Source organism: Salmo salar, unplaced genomic scaffold (genome assembly GCF_905237065.1).
Source record: "Salmo salar unplaced genomic scaffold, Ssal_v3.1, whole genome shotgun sequence".
Classification (NCBI taxonomy): Eukaryota; Metazoa; Chordata; class Actinopteri; order Salmoniformes; family Salmonidae; genus Salmo; species Salmo salar.
In genome coordinates, this window is record NW_025548106.1 from 1 (window position 1) to 15,000 (window position 15,000).

A 15,000-nucleotide genomic window follows, 5' to 3' on the forward strand; every position below is an offset into this window, starting at 1 on the left:
TATATTTAGGCTGAATATCGATATAAGATATATATCCTGATATTTTTTTCTGCAAAGTGAGAGCAAATGTTCAGTCAAAGTCAAAGCCAGATATGACATGTCTCAAGTAGTTTTATTGAAAGCGGCTATTTCAGTGAACAGTTGAAAAATCAAATGAATAAATAATAAACAGGGCTCTTCACCTGGTTCAGATTAAATGCTCAGCTGTTCAAATAACAACAACATGTAAACATAAACACTGTAGAACAACAGGACGACCTTTTTGGAAATCAAAGCTCCATAAGGTGCACATTTAAATAAATAAAAATATCTTAAACAAAAATAGCCTATAAAATAGGCCTATCTTTTTCTGAAATAAATATTATATATATTTATGAGAAAAGTCAACTTTTTTTTTAGTTTGACAACTTTAAATGGCTTATTAAAATCAAATTACAGATTTCTTCTCCTTTCTAACAAATCCACAGATGCAAATAACGAACATTACAAAATAATAAACTATGACAAACCCTAGTAAGGGCAGCAATATATATAAATAAAGAACAAAATAAAGTGCTCAGTTTGAGAAAATGTTTTTAAACATCAGCCTGAGATTACCATTTGCTTTTTGTTAACTCAATTTCTTATCTGAACAGCCTCAACCAGTTGCACAACTAACAGACTATCAACTCAATAAACATTTTCCCCCTCTTTTTTTACTTTGATAAACAGTAATGCTGTCTTGAGGTAGACATTAGAAGACAAGCGTGTCCTCCTTCGTTTAAAGATTTTGTGCGAGAAACACCAGCCTGTCAACGGCATCCGGCTTCAGAGATGCTCTGTGGCAGGTCACGATATTGCCACTGCAGCTGAAAACCCTTTCGGAGGGTGAACTGGTAGCTGGTACCAAGAGATACTTTTTTGCCAGGTGGCTCAGAGCTGGAAAGACAACTTCATGATCCTTCCACCACTTGAGGGGATCAGTGTCACTCTCCACACTTGCTGACTGCAAGTAACTTGACAGTTCATTTTCAATAGCCTCCCTCTTGGTTGGTGGCGCAGTGGTGGTGGCTGTGCGCTGCTTGAAGAAGCTTGCCAGTGTCTTAGCTTTTGGTGCCACTGCTGCTTCTCCATCTGCAGGCTCAGGCACAGTTGGCACACGTAGGTAAGGCGGTTGACAGCTGCTCTGATCAGCCAGTAGCGTCTCCACCTCCAAGACAGCTCTGTGCTTCAATGCATCAACTTTTTCACTTGGGATATAGGTGGCCCTGAAGCATGGATCCACAAATGAAGCCATCTCCAATAGGTCAGTAGTGGCTGGGTCAGAATACTTGCGGTTGAGGTACTCAACAATGCTGGTCTTGATCGATTTGCAAAGCTCGCTATCACCCTCTTCACATGCCAGGAGACTGTCGTTAAAAAGGTGCAGCACAGGTTTTACATATGATAGAGTGACGTACTCCTCACCTGACAAAGCATCGGTAAAGTCCTGGAGAGGTTTCAGGACCTTTTGGACTGCTTCTAGGACCTCTAAGTCCTGCCAGGTAGGGACAAGGTGCCTGGTCTTTTTGTCATTAGACAGGACTTTGGCCAGTGCTCCTTCCTGCTCCAGGACTCTCTCTATCATCTGCTGCCTTGATCCCCAGCGTGTGGCAGACTCGGTTATGAGTTGGTGACTTGGCAGACCCAGCTGAATCTGGACTTCAGCAAGATGTCTCCTTTTCTTCCAGCTGTACCAAAAACAGCTTACAATTCTCTTGCACAGAGAAATGGCCCGGGTGACGCGCTTGTCATTCATGCCATGTCCTGTCAGAATCATAAAAAAAACTATTAAACAAATGTGCTTATGCGAGAAATTTGACTGTGTTTTCACTTTAACACACTCATACAACTAAGTGCTTTCCAAAATCAAGCTTTAGAAATATTCTACATTATTATTTTCTTGTTTCATAGTTTATTTTTTTTCATCAACGCCAGTCCTAATCATAAATATCAAATATTATATTCATTTATTTTGTGAATTTTAATCCTGTAAGTGATTTTGATGTATTATTATTTGTGTATAATTTATAAATGATGACTATACTGTATGTACATTTACTGATGTTTCGTTCTTGTTGTTGTTCTTAGTGTTTATGCTTAGTATTTAATGCTACTTCATATTTCTACTCCACTAAAAACTCCACAATGTTTAGGCCTACCTACGTGTCAACATTAGTTTCTAGTTACTTTGCAGTTGGCTCTTAAATCCAGAGAAAAAACTATAGTCTATCATAATAACTAAATATGTTACCTTGATGATATCAACAGGCTAACCAGCATTTTAAAGTCATAATTACCTCACCTTTACCAGCTGTAACATTAAAGTGGTAAACACATCAATGCATCACTAATTCTTATCCAATAACCTAATAAATATGGTTCTGAAATCTACCATCCTGTATTGTAAGGATTTTACTTTTAGCACTTTATGTTTTGTGTTTTATTAATCCATTTTTGGCCAAGACAGCAGCATAAAACAAAACAAGTTGCAGACAGACACAAAGGAAAATAATGAAAAACTAATATTTTAATATGTTTTTTTCTTTAAAGTAAAATATGTGAATAGTCCTTAATAAAACACTGCACTCCCCAATAGCCAAGTGTAGTCTGACCGAAGCACTGCATCCTCATCGTTCAGCTCCACCGCTCTGACCACGTCGCTCCCGTTGGCGGTTGTTATAGCAACCGGATGCTTTTCTTGGAGTTTCCCAGCTTGCGTCCTGCGAGGCCTCAGCTATATGCTCACCGGTGTGATCCTGGGGGAAATAACTTGTTTTGGAGACACGACGCTGTTTTCATCTCCCCAGTCGTTGAATGAAGTGAACATGTCACGCTTCATGTAAAGGCTCACATTGTCCTGCTCGACCCACATATCGCTGGTCAACGCCAAAATGGGTCCCGTTAGCGAGCCGGTCAGCAAGGCTCTGCCTGACTTCAGTGGACATTTGTGGCAGTGCTTCTCGTGTAAAGTAGTTGGGAAGCTCATATCTCGGGTCCATAGTTTTCAGTAGCTTTTTTGAATCCGACTTGTTCCACAGTTGCAACAGGGACCATATCTTTAGCAATGTGATAGGACACCGCTGTAGTTATAGTACACCACTTGCCAATTTTCTTTTCATAAAGGCACACTGCGGGAAAATGAAGTTTGCAGTGAGCTTTGTTTCGGGGCTTTTTCGGGTTGTCGACGGCTTGCGGCTGGGGCTTCTGCAGCGCGCAGTTTCACACACTCTTCGTATTGCAGTTTGTGCCACTGTTTTAGGTGGTGAAAAAGATTTGTAGTGCTTCCACCCCTGGCTCTAAGTTATTTTTATGGCACTGCCTACATATAACGTGATTTTGTTGCTCATCTGATACTTTGAATCCGAACCATCTCCAAATTACTGAGCCAATGCTTTTTCTTTTACTAACCAATTCCTCGTCAAAACGCTCCGCAGACGCTGTTGCTTCCTCCATGTTTGTTGAAGTGTCTGTTCCTGCCCCTCCGCCCTCTGTGCATGAAAGAGGAGGCGCGGGGAGCAGCGCAGAGAGCTCCGGGTCTGCAGCTTGCTTGGAGCAAGGATCAAAGCGCAAATTTCAACTATATCGATATATGCGAAATGGTCTAATTTCATATCACATTTAAAATATATCGATATATTTTTATATCGATATATCGCCCAGCCCTACTGGTAGGCCCATTTAAATACCTTTTTTGGACATTTCAAGATAGCAGATGTTTGAGTTGGGTCTATTAACACAGCTGTGAGTTGTTATTTTTTTCATTTTTGCATTTTTTACAAAATGAGCACTCCTGGAAGTGACAGATTTTGACTCATATTGAGTGATAAGACTGAGCGATTTAAAAACAATTTTTCAACATTTCAAGATAGCAGTTATTTCAGTTTGATCTTATTAAAGACAGCTGTATAATTTTTTTATTCATTTTGACATATTTTTTGGGACCACTTTTTTTGCTCTGTTTGAAGGCTGTCAGCTTCTTCTCAGGAAGAGAATCACTTGACCTTTCGACTCATTTTGGATTAGTTCTCTCAAGAAGAGGAAGGACCTGATCCTAGATCATAATGAATCAGATTACATGGAGAGGGGGGGACCTGATCCTAGATCATAATGAATCAGATTACATGGAGAGGGGGGGACCTGATCCTAGATCATAATGAATCAGATTACATGGAGAGGGGGGACCCAATCCTAGATCATAATGAATCAGATTACATGGAGAGGGGGGGACCTGATCCTAGATCATAATGAATCAGATTACATGGAGGAGGGACCTGATCCTAGATCATAATGAATCAGATTACATGGAGAGGGGGGACCTGATCCTAGATCATAATGAATCAGATTACATGGAGAGGGGGGACCCAATCCTAGATCATAATGAATCAGATTACATGGAGAGGGGGGGACCTGATCCTAGATCATAATGAATCAGATTACATGGAGAGGGGGGACCTGATCCTAGATCATAATGAATCAGATTACATGGAGAGGGGGGACCTGATCCTAGATCATAATGAATCAGATTACATGGAGAGGAGGGACCTGATCCTAGATCATAATGAATCGGATTACATGGAGAGGAGGGACCTGATCCTAGATCATAATGAATCAGATTACATGGAGAGGGGGGGACCTGATCCTAGATCATAATGAATCAGATTACATGGAGAGGGGGACCTGATCCTAGATCATAATGAATCAGATTACATGGAGAGGGGGACCTGATCCTAGATCATAATGAATCAGATTACATGGAGAGGGGGGACCTGATCCTAGATCATAATGAATCAGATTACATGGAGAGGGGGGACCTGATCCTATGTCATAATGAATCAGATTACATGGAGAGGGGGACCTGATCCTAGATCATAATGAATCAGATTAAATGGAGAGGGGGGACCTGATCCTAGATCATAATGAATCAGATTACATGGAGAGGAGGGACCTGATCCTAGATCATAATGAATCAGATTACATGGAGAGGGGGGACCTGATCCTAGATCATAATGAATCAGATTACATGGAGAGGGGGACCTGATCCTAGATCATAATGAATCAGATTACATGGAGAGGGGGGACCTGATCCTAGATCATAATGAATCAGATAACATGGAGAGGGGGGACCTGATCCTATGTCATAATGAATCAGATTACATGGAGAGGAGGACCTGATCCTAGATCATAATGAATCAGATTACATGGAGAGGGGGGACCTGATCCTAGATCATAATGAATCAGATTACATGGAGAGGGGGACCTGATCCTATATCATAATGAATCAGATTACATGGAGAGGAGGGACCTGATCCTATATCATAATGAATCAGATTACATGTAGAGAGGGGACCTGATCCTAGATCATAATGAATCAGATTACATGGAGAGGAGGGACCTGATACTAGATCATAATGAATCAGATTACATGGAGAGGGGGGACCTGATCCTAGATCAAAATGAATCAGATTACATGGAGAGGAGGACCTGATCCTAGATCATAATGAATCAGATTACATGGAGAGGGGGGACCTGATCCTAGATCATAATGAATCAGATTACATGGAGAGGGGGGACCTGATCCTAGATCATAATGAATCAGATTACATGGAGAGGGGGACCTGATCCTAGATCAGCAATCCAACTCTGGGACACTGCCTGTATGAAACCGAACACATAGTTATAAAGTGTAGTTACAGCTGGTGTTTACTGCCATCTAGTGGAAGATACCAATAAAACACTTTATTATCAGGGTGGGGAGACGGCTGATTGAAACAGAAAGTAAAGTTGTTCTTTTGTTCAGGATCCATTTTGAGACGACAGAGCAGAAAACACTATATGGAGATTATTGAAAAATAAAGTAAGTATTTCTGAACATTAATTTATTCTAATGGACAGAGTATGTGAATGAATAACAGGAATGAGATATTACTAGTTAGTAGAACTGCTACTTGAGCTGAGTTGCTGACAGACAGCAGTTTTCAAAGTGGAAACTAATCAGTAGGTCTACATGTTATCAGTAAAACGTCTGGTAAAGATGGTGGAGGAGCTTTTACATTATATGGTTTAATGTTTATCTCAGGGTTTCTCAATCCTTTGGTTCTTATCCAGCACTTACACACCTGATTCAACTAATCATTAAATATTTTATGACAGTTTAATATTTGAGGCATACAAATTAACATTCTCAAATTAAACCCTTTTGGGTTTGTAGGCCTGTTAACAATTATTAAAGTCCTACAATAACTCACATTCTGGAGGGAAAAACACAGCTAAACTTGGTTTCCAGTAAATTATATGTTTAGCTAAAATAATGTAAGAGAGATGTCTTGAAGAAACGCGTCTGGGTTTAGAACTCTGCGTCTCAGTGCCCTGCGACAGTGGGAAGTTCGTTTTGCATGGCCCGGTGCTACAGGTGAGTGGAGTTTTATTTTAAGGAACAATGGAATGGTCTAAAATGCGTAAACTCTGCGCACCCGGGGAGCCGGGCAATGCAAAACAAATTCACCCAGTGACCGTTGCTTTATTTCCTTATATGAAATTGAAAGTAACTTTGTAGCCCACGCAGTTACAAAATGTCTGTTGAAACTGTGGCTCATATGTCTCTAGAACGATAGAACAGCGGTGGAAAAAGTACTCAATTCTCATACTGGAGTAAAAGTAAAGATACCTTAATAGAAAATGACTCAATTAAAAGGGAAAGTCACCCAGTAAAATACTTATTCAGTAAAAGTCAAAGTATTTGGTTTCAAATATGATTAAGTATCAAAAGTAAATGTAATTGCTAAAATATACATAATAAGCATCAAAAGTAAAAGTAAAGTAGTAATAATTAAAAATTCCTTTCATTAAGCAAACAAGACGGCACAATTTTCTTGTTATTTTAATTTACGGATAGCCTTGGTCACACTCCAACACTCAGACATCATTTAAAAACAAAGCATTTGTGTTTAGTGAGTCCTCCAGATCAGAGGCAGTAGGGATGACCAGGGATGTTCTCTGTTTAGTGAGTCCTCCAGATCAGAGACAGTAGGGATGACCAGGGATGTTCTCTGTTTAGTGAGTCCTCCAGATCAGAGGTAGTAGGGATGACCAGGGATGTTCTCTGTTTAGTGAGTCCTCCAGATCAGAGGCAGTAGGGATGACCAGGGATGTTCTCTGTTTAGTGAGTCCTCCAGATCAGAGGCAGTAGGGATGACCAGGGATGTTCTCTGTTTAGTGAGTCCTCCAGATCAGAGGCAGTAGAGATGACCAGGGATGTTCTCTGTATTGTGAGTCCTCCAGATCAGAGGCAGTAGAGATGACCAGGGATGTTCTCTGTTTAGTGAGTCCTCCAGATCAGAGGCAGTAGGGATGACCAGGGATGTTCTCTGTTTAGTGAGTCCTCCAGATCAGAGGCAGTAGAGATGACCAGGGATGTTCTCTGTTTAGTGAGTCCTCCAGATCAGAGGCAGTAGAGATGACCAGTGATGTTCTCTGTTTAGTGAGTCTGCCAGATCAGAGGCAGTAGGGATGACCAGGGATGTTCTCTGTTTAGTGAGTCCTCCAGATCAGAGGCAGTAGGGATGACCAGGGATGTTCTCTGTTTAGTGAGTCCTCCAGATCAGAGGCAGTAGGGATGACCAGGGATGTTCTCTGTTTAGTGAGTCCTCCAGATCAGAGGCAGTAGGGATGACCAGGGATGTTATCTTGATAAGTGTGTGAATTGGACCATTTTCCTGTTCTGCTAAGCATTCAAAATGTTGACACTTTTGGGTGTCAGGAAAATGTATGGAGTAAAAAGTACATATTTTTCTTTAAGAATGTAGTGAAGTAAAAGTAAAAGTTGTTAAAAATAGAATACTTTTCTACTGTATCTTAGTCTATGCCGCTCAGACCTTGTGACCAATAACATTTGATTTGATTTTGATTAGGTTATATACATTATGGTGTGGACACCTGCTAGTCGAGAATATAGCAGGACATCTCATTCCAAAATCATGGGCATTAATATGGAGTTTGTCCCCCGCTTTGCTGCAATAACAGCCTCCACTCTTCTGGGAAGGCTTTCCTCAAGATGTTGAAACATTGCTGGAGGGACTTGCTTCCATTCAGCCACAAGAGCATTAGGGAGGTCGGGCACTGATGTTGGGTGATTAGGCCTGGCTCGCAGTCGGTGTTCCAATTCATCCCAAAGGTGTTCGATGGGGTTGAGGTCAGGGCTCTGTGCAGGCCAGTCAAGTTCTTCCTCACCGATCTCGACAAGCCATTTCTGTATGGACCTCGCTTTGTGCACGGGGACATTGTCATGCTGAAACAGGAAAGGGACTTCCCCAAACTGTTGCCACAAAGTTGGAAGCACAGAATCGTCTAGAATGTCATTTTATTCTGTAGCGTTAAGATTTATCTTCACTAGAACTAGGGGGCCTGAACCATGAAAAACAGCCCCAGACCATAATTCCTCCTCCACCTGTCCGTCGGACTGCCAGATGGTGAAGCGTGATTCATAACTCCAAAGATCACGTTTCCACTGCTCCAGTGTCCAATGGCGGCGAGCTTTACACCACTCAAGCCGATGCTTGGTATTGCGCATGGTGATCTTGTGTGCGGCTGCTCGGCAATGGAAACTAATTTCATGAAGCTCCCAACGAACAGTTATTTTGCTGACGTTGCAGTTTGGAACTCAGAAGTGAGTGTTGCAACCGAGGACAGCGCTTCCGCACTCGGCAGGCCTGTGAACTTGTGTGGCCTACCACTTCACGGTTGAGCCGTTGTTGCTCCTAGACGTTTCCACTTCACAATAACAGCACTTACAGCAGGAATTTGACAAACTGACTTGTTGGAAAGGTGGCATCCTATGATGGTGCCACATTGAAAGTCACTGAGCTCTTCAGTACGGGTCATTCTACTGCCAATTTTTGTCTATGGAGATTACATGGCTGTCTTCTCGATTTTATACACCTGTCAGCAACGGGTGTGGCTGAATAAGCCGAATCCACTAATTTGAAGGGGTGTCCACATACTTTTGTATATATAGTGTACATGCTCTGTCCTGCTACTGGTAGGCCTATAACATTATGTGAACTGACTTGAACAGGTTTAGGCTGGTCATCTAAGATAAGTAGGTTATAGCCGAGGTATAGACCTTGATCTACATATCACTAACAAACCACTATTATACATTATAACCTAGTCTACTTTACATTATTTAAAATCTCTTACTTGATGCAAAAAACCTTTCTAAATGGATCAATGATTTCCCCCTCAGATCAATCATGTCCGTTTTAGCCCTTCTGTCTACATTCTCAGATACATTTAGAAAATAACAGATTGAAAGACAATAAATAGCCTACTGTTAGTGAATACAAATAAGTGTGAGACATGGCCTTGTGTTGCTGTACTGTCTATAACTACCTTAACAAACAGTGACTTATTATTATTGTTGTTGCTGTACTGTCTATAACTACCTTAACAAACAGTGACTTATTATTATTATTATTATTATTATTATTATTATTGTTGCTGTACTGTCTATAACTACCTTAACAAACAGTGACTTATTATTATTATTATTATTATTATTATTATTATTATTATTGTTGTTGTTGTTCTGTCTATAACTACCTTAACAAACAGTGACTTATTATTGTTATTATTATTATTATTATTATTATTATTGTTATTGTTGTTGTTCTGTCTATTACTACCTTAATAACAAACAGTGACTTATAATTATTATTATTGACAGTTACCATGGAGATGAAATGTCACAACTACATGTTCATGTGATGCATTAAATCACCTGACTGTTTCTATGTCTGTTAGTAAATGTTTTATTTCTCTAAGAGATAATGAATACATGAGAACTATTGACAGTCAAGAACTAGTTGTCACTGTGTTAACCACAACCAACATGCTGGATCTCTGTTTAGTTGTCACTGTGTTAACCACAACCAACATGCTGGATCTCTGTTTAGTTGTCACTGTTAACCACAACCAACATGCTGGATCTCTGTTTAGTTGTCACTGTTAACCACAACCAACATGCTGGATCTCTGTTTAGTTGTCACTGTGTTGACCACAACCAACATGCTGGATCTCTGTTTAGTTGTCACTGTGTTAACCACAACCAACATGCTGGATCTCTGTTTAGTTGTCACTGTGTTAACCACAACCAACATGCTGGATCTCTGTTTAGTTGTCACTGTGTTAACCACAACCAACATGCTGGATCTCTGTTTAGTTGTCACTGTGTTAACCACAACCAACATGCTGGATCTCTGTTTAGTTGTCACTGTGTTGACCACAACCAACATGCTGGATCTCTGTTTAGTTGTCACTGTGTTGACCACAACCAACATGCTGGATCTCTGTTTAGTTGTCACTGTGTTGACCACAACCAACATGCTGGATCTCTGTTTAGTTGTCACTGTGTTAACCACAACCAACATGCTGGATCTCTGTTTAGTTGTCACTGTGTTGACCACAACCAACATGCTGGATCTCTGTTTAGTTGTCACTGTGTTAATCACAACCAACATGCTGGATCTCTGTTTAGTTGTCACTGTGTTGACCACAACCAACATGCTGGATCTCTGTTTAGTTGTCACTGTGTTAACCACAACCAACATGCTGGATCTCTGTTTAGTTGTCAATGTGTTAACCACAACCAACATGCTGGATCTCTGTTTAGTTGTCACTGTGTTAATCACAACCAACATGCTGGATCTCTGTTTAGTTGTCACTGTGTTAACCACAACCAACATGCTGGATCTCTGTTTAGTTGTTACTGTGTTAACCACAACCAACATGCTGGATCTCTGTTTAGGGGTCCTGTCTCTAAAATGAGTCTCTTTGGGGAGAGAGAGGAGGGGGACCCTGCCTCTAAAATGAGTCTCTCTGGGGAACATGACACCAAATCTAAGAGGTGAGATGACAATTTTGTTTAAGAATTATTAATAGTTTATTTCAAAAATGATATTTCCAAAAATGTTCACGTTTGTTTTTAATCAGAAATGGCTGCTTATGGGTACCTTCAATATTACTGTTCTCAGATTTTTAATTAATAGCTTAGGATTGTGTATAATTTTAATTTTTATTGCAAAACGCTATACATCCATTGTTTAGCTGGAACACCCTAGATGCCTTCAATTGCCAATTTTAAAGCCAATTTATAGCCATGCCCAATTTAGGATAATTTTTTAACAACGTGATGTTGCGCTCCAAAGGGTTATCTTGAAATAACATGATGTAGATAATTAAATAATCAAATGAAAAACGTGTTTATTATACACTCTTAGAAAAGAAGGTTCCTTATAGAACCAAAAGGCTTATATCACTTCCTTAATATATGGAACCACTAAAAGTGATATATATTTTTGGGTTCAGTGAAGAAGAACCTCTAGAGTTCTGATCAACGAATGGTGATTGTTTTGAGGATGTGAACCCAGCAGCCCTGCAGTGGTCAGATCAATTCCACCTGTTTATTTCAGCACTCGGCCAAGGATTCGAACCAGCCACCTTTCAAACACAGGTTCAAATCCCGCCACAGCTCCAACTCCTTAGCCTCTGGGTGAAAACCAGAGATAATCTTCAGAAATAAGCATGAGTTAATCTGCCAAAATGAAGACAAAATGCTATGCAGACATACATGGTATCACTTGTGATACATACATATTATACATAAATATTACACATAAATATCATACATAAATATTACACATAAATATTATACATACATTTTATACATAAATATTATACATAAATATTACACATAAATATTACACATAAATAGTATACATAAATATTTCACATAAATATTATACATAAATATAATACATAAATATAATACATAAATATTATACATAAATATTACACATACATATTATTCATAATAAATTTCCATAATTATTATACATAAATCATTGTCAAAAGCACAAGACATACTGTTGCATGTAGGTCTATATTATTAATGGATTGATCATATAGAAATAGAAAACAATATTTTTACTACCCCAAAGTATTTACATGTGGTGCAGGAACCACTGACTCGCTGCATTATTCTATAGTATTATCAAGACACCTGCTGTTAACTCTTAACTACTTAGGACAGCTCACGAGGTGTCCTAAATATCTGCTGACTAGGTGGGAGTAGAGACTTCATGCATAGCTTTCATTTATACCCAGAAGTGTAAAATGTCTGTATTCTCAGCACTTATACGACCAATTTTCTACTCTGAGACGCTTTGTGGATATGGGCCCAGATCTCAAAATATTGTTATAATAAATGTTTGTTTAACATAAAGAAAAATGAATATTACTAATGTAACCCACTGTAAAGACTGGGTTTAGTTGATTGTGTGGCACTGCTCATGTCCACGTTCTGGAACTGTCCGCGTCCCCGTACAGAACTGTCCTCGTCCGGTGTGGCGCCAAACATATTGTCCGGTTACGTGCAGAGTTGGCTGAGGTGATCTAACGACTGAGTTTGTTACAGTGTTGAGACGCTGAAGTTTATTGTTCAATTAGCTTTTAGCTTTACGGTCAGGGACAGTATGACTGTAGCCAGATCCTTCTCACTCTCTATCCTTGTTTCATTTTGTGGTTCACCGGATTCGTCATCATCATCGAGACAAACGACAGACGAACGTCCTGCTAGCTAGCCAAGCTAGTCGGTACAGCTAGGTAAGCTAGCTAGCTAGCTACTCTACCAGCAGCATCCTAGTTATCCTAGCTAGTCGGTACAGCTAGGTAAGCTAGCGAGCTACTCTACCAGCAGCATCCTAGTTATCCTAGCTAGTCAGTTTAGCTAGGTAAGCTAGATAGCTACTCTACCAGCAGCATCCTAGTTATCCTAGCTAGTCGGTACAGCTAGGTAAACTAGCTAACTACTCTACCAGCAGCATCCTAGTTATCCTAGCTAGTCGGTACAGCTGGGTAAGCTAGCTAGCTACTCTACCAGCAGCATCCTAGATATCCTAGCTAGTCGGTACTGCTAGGTAAGCTAGCTAGCTACTCTACCAGCAGCATCCTAGATATCCTAGCTAGTCGGGTACTGCTAGGTAAGCTAGCTAGCTACTCTACCAGCAGCATCCTAGTTATCCTAGCTAGTCGGTACAGCTAGGTAAGCTAGATAGCTACTCTACCAGCAGCATCCTAGTTATCCTAGCTAGTCGGTACAGCTAGGTAAACTAGCTAACTACTCTACCAGCAGCATCCTAGTTATCCTAGCTAGTCGGTACAGCTGGGTAAGCTAGCTAGCTACTCTACCAGCAGCATCCTAGATATCCTAGCTAGTCGGTGCTGCTAGGTAAGCTAGCTAGCTACTCTACCAGCAGCATCCTAGATATCCTAGCTAGTCGGTACTGCTAGGTAAGCTAGCTAGCTACTCTACCAGCAGCATCCTAGTTATCCTAGCTAGTCGGTACAGCTAGGTAAGCTAGCTAGCTACTCTACCAGCAGCATCCTAGATATCCTAGCTAGTCGGTACAGCTGGGTAAGCTAGCTAGCTACTCTACCAGCAGCATCCTAGATATCCTAGCTAGTCGGTACTGCTAGGTAAGCTAGCTAGCTACTCTACCAGCAGCATCCTAGATATCCTAGCTAGTCGGTACTGCTAGGTAAGCTAGCTAGCTACTCTACCAGCAGCATCCTAGATATACTAGCTAGTCGGTACTGCTAGGTAAGCTAGCTAGCTACTCTACCAGCAGCATCCTAGTTATCCTAGCTAGCTCACCAATGTCTGTAAGTAAATTAATACCTTTTAATTGCTAAATATTTCCAATAGATGGCAGCATAAGACCACGAAGCATCAGTTATAGGCTACAAGCAGCAATATGATTAACATAAAATAGCATGCAACCACAGACTATATGTCCCATGATTTTCTAAAATGGTCAGTCATTACTTTAGTTAGCTATATATCTCGTATTAGGGCTGTGTTGCTTTTGGGAGAGCAAAATAGTAGTGACTATAGCAGGTCCTGAACCCCGGGTAAATTATCACTAGTCAGAACCTCAACCTCAGTATACATGCATTATAAAAAGTCATCTTCATAGCTGATATGGGGAGTAAACAACCTCGGAATAGAAAAGACAAGAGTGCATCATCCAGCCGGCCAATAAATTACATAATTCAACCCTCCCGGTTAGTAAATTTACCTCAACATGCCCCTGGAGAAGGCAGAGCGACGACACCAGCTTTTTAGCGGGGCTGAGTTGACTACTAGAGAGAGAAGGCAGAGCGACGACACCAGCTTTTTACCGGGGCTGAGTTGACTACTAGAGAGAGAAGGCAGAGTGGCTCGATGCTGGTTGATGAATTTGACAATGAATGTACCTGGAAAATACGTTTTTCTCAACTAGAGGTGACTGAATTAATGTTCAGACTTATTGATAATCGTTATATTAATGAAGTATAATTTCAAAACATGAGCATAAAAACAGGTAATAATAAACATGAATCATCATTATATTACTTCACAGTAATCTGTTAAATGCTTTTTCAGTCCTTCCTCTTGCGTTAGCAGTGTGGAAAGGGACAGAAAGAAGCTCACAGGAGTTTTCCTGTGAGGGGGAGTGGTGGTGTATCCACGGAGAAAACAAATCTAATCTTCTGAAATGTAATTTGTGGTCTTATGCTGCCATCTATTGGAATTATTTAGCAACTGCAGTAGTACTGAGTAATGTGTTATTCCTTACTAAAGTAGTAATTACTCAGAATTGCAAAATATAACATTTTCTAGTTCATTTTACCACTTATAATAAAATAAAAAGTTTATAGCATAACAAACAATTAAACTGACATAAAACAAAAACACCATACATTTAGTTAATTATATATATAAAACTATGTATTTAGATGGGTGACATTATCTGCCAAAGTAACAGCCCTGTAGACAAAGAAGAGCTCTCCAGTAGGTACCAAAACATTCAAAGGACCTTTTTCTCAAAAGTGATGTTACAAGTTTATTAACATTCAAAGCAGAATTACTTTCCCATTGTTCCT

The 15,000-nt window shown here is 40.1% G+C and overlaps 1 long non-coding RNA gene across 1 annotated transcript in view; it reads left to right on the forward strand.

Moving 5' to 3' along the window:
- Positions 1 to 5,776: 5,776 nt before the first annotated feature.
- The window catches only part of LOC123732670 (uncharacterized), a 9,684-nt gene continuing 460 nt past the window's right edge, over positions 5,777 to 15,000 (forward strand). Inside the window, exons 1-2 of the long non-coding RNA XR_006763343.1 lie at positions 5,777 to 5,875; positions 10,823 to 10,921. This is a non-coding gene — a long non-coding RNA (uncharacterized lncRNA). The remainder of the gene's footprint in view (positions 5,876 to 10,822; positions 10,922 to 15,000) is intronic.